We start from the raw sequence: 2,907 nt of genomic DNA on the forward strand, positions 1-2,907 counted from the left end.
TGAGTCACTACAATGGCACGAGTTCAACTCCACACTCTTTATTCTCCAGCCCCCACCATGTGGATTCACTCACGTCAACCCCAAGACTCCACCTTGCAGGGAGGAGCGCGCGGGGAGGCGGGGGGAGGAGGAGGAGGAGAAAGAGGCGCGGGAGGAGGCGGGCATAGAGCTCCTCTCCCTGCCCCGGCTCCTGGCCGCGCTGACGCCAGCCGCACACTCCGCGCGAGGAAGGAAGGCGGTGGCGGGGGTGGGAGCCGACCGCTGGCGCGGTTTGGGGGAGCCAAGGCAGCCCTGGCCCTTCCACACCCCCGCCCACCCCCCGGGCCCAGCGCCCTTGGTCTGTTCCATTGGCGCACGTTGCCAAAGATGGTCATTTGCGTTAGAGGATGCGAGTGCGGGTTCCCTTGCTTTCGGGTGACGTGGAGGGAGAGGGATTCCCTCGCCGGCTCCCGAGCGCGCCGCGGCCTCCCCAACCCCCCTGCACCGCCCTGGGAAGGGGCGCGGGGCGGGGCCCCCGAGAGCGGCCGCGCGGGCCTCGGCGCCGGGTTTTAGAAAATAATCACAGTCTTGAAGAACGAGACAGGCGGTTCAGTGCGGCGCCACCGCCAGGCCGGGAGCCGGGCGCGCAGAGCCGCTCGCAGGGAGGGCGCGGCCGCGCGCGGTCGTCGGCGCCCTCCGCGGCGCCGGCCGGTGCAGCGGCCGCCCCGGGCGCGGAGAGTTCCCGCGCCGCCCTGCGGCCGGGTCCTGGCGGGGCGCGACGCCGCCGGGCGAGGCGGGCCTGTCTATTTTCCCTTCGGTGGCTGGCTGCCCACACTCCCCCCCCCCCCTTTTTTTTGGCCCTACAATTAATTTGTTAGGAGTAGACTTGAAGACGAAGTTAACCAGTCAAGACATTCCGGCCGCCCTCTATGCCGGGCGTTTAGGTCGCATCTAATAAGAGTAATCGGACATCATAGGCAAACTCCAGACTGTTATGTATTTTAGAAAGGGCGGGGGGTGAGGCCAGGGAGAGGGTGTGCCCCAATGTTGTTTTCAGCTGTTTTGGAGCGAAGTTCAGGGAGCAGGTAGTCCGGGCTCCTGGGTCTTCCCGCCTCGCTGGGCGGGGCGGGGCGAGGTGCGGGGTAAAGAGCACAGGCCTTGGAGTACGAACGCCAGGTTGTGCTATTCGAGCTGTGAGACTTTGGGTGAGTCCCTTAACCTCTCTGGGCCTCAGTTTCTTCCTATAAAATGAAGGGGTTCGGACAGATGACGCTCTAAGGCCCTTATCAGTTCTGGAACTTCAGTCTTTCTGCAGAGATGATCCGGAGGAACACTGTACCAGGAGTCAAATCTTGGGTTCTGGTCCAGGCTCTGCCTTAGGCTCGGTTTACCCAACTCTAAAGTAGCGTCATCTGCACCCCCACAAGGTCCTTGTGAGGACACAACGGCAAGATGAGTGAAGACTGTGAAGAGCTATGCGCTGTAACACATCACAGTTCTAGTCCTCAGTTTCCTTATCTGTAAAGTGGGGGTGTTGCTAGGCAAGAAAAATAGAGCCGGGAACTCAAAGCTTTCCCTGGGCTCTATATAAAGCGCTGGCGTTTCCGGGACGGCTGGCGGCATCTGGCCGCCCCAATGGCCCTAAAATACGGTAATCCCAAACAATACTCGGGGTCATTGTTTACAGCTATAAAACACATTCTGTCCTGAGCTCCATCCCCAAGGACGCACGCGGCGAGGCGAGGCTGGCCAGACTGCTCGAACCTCCGCCGCCGCCCTCCGGGCAGTCTCCAACTCTGCAGACCCAGGCGAGGGGTGCGGGGCGGGCGGATGCGCACACCCGCCGCGGTGCTTGGGTTCTTTTTTTTTTCATCCCTGCGTCCTGACTGCCTGCGTGTTTACGCGCCTCTCCCAGCAGGACTGAGTAAATGCAGTCGTTTGACGCAAAACCGATCAGCCCTTTCCCCAGCGGCAGCGGCAAAACCCAGAAAACTGGGGGTGGGGACTGTGTGGGGCGGGGAGCACAGGAGAAGAAATCGTGACACTTTCTCACTCGCCTCTCCGTCTCCTCCTGCGCCACCCAGGCCCCCGCCGACTTAGCCAGGTCTCGGGGGTGGTGGTGGGGGGATGCAAAGGTTGGCATGGCCGGGGCGTCCAGGGCCCTCCTGGGAGCAGCCGCGTGTCGAAGCGGCGCGAACAGACGCGCTTTTGGTTTTCCTTTGAGCAGCAGCGGCTGCCTGACCCTCCCCCACCCCGCCTCGAAAATCTGGGTGCTTCTGGGTCTCTCCCACACAGTCCTTCCAGTAATGCGGGGGGAAAGGAGGAGGGGGAAAGGGAGCGGGAGCTTCCTCCGCGGCCTCCGCCGTCCCGGGCGCGCCCAGACCCGGGCAGGCGGCGCCGGGAGCGCGCGGGAGGGCGAGCGCACCCTCTCTCTCTCTCGTCAGCCCCCGCCCAGCCTGCTCCCCGGCCCTTTCCTTTCTTGTGGGTTCCCGTAAAGCCCAGCAGCCCCGAGACGTCTGCAGAGCATCACGGAATCTGTGCTGATGCAAGTCGATAGCCTCCCCTTGGTGCGCCCCGGCCTGCCTTGGAGCGCTTTGATCTTGGCCTTCCCCTGCTCCAGAATTTGTGCTGGCTCCCTCTGTCCGGCGGGATGCCTGCCTTTTCGCAGTCTGTCCTCACCTTTCAGTCCACGAAGCGCCAGACACACAGAGCTGCGCCCTGGTGCTTCGGGGACTGATCGGCTGGTCCAACTGGTGCCTTGGCTGAACTGTGGCTGCCAGACCGAGAGTTCAGCCTCCAAGCCCGGTTCACTGCCGCCTCCGTGGGGAATCATTCCAGTATCACCCAGTTAGAAAGGGTCCTCTGGCTCCGCAGACTAACATCTAAGAATAGAGCCAACTTTTATTGAGCGCTTACCGAGAGTCAGGC

Source organism: Ceratotherium simum, chromosome 11, assembly GCF_057802395.1.
Source record: "Ceratotherium simum simum isolate JZ-2026a chromosome 11, ASM5780239v1, whole genome shotgun sequence".
In the NCBI taxonomy this organism is placed as follows: domain Eukaryota; kingdom Metazoa; phylum Chordata; class Mammalia; order Perissodactyla; family Rhinocerotidae; genus Ceratotherium; species Ceratotherium simum.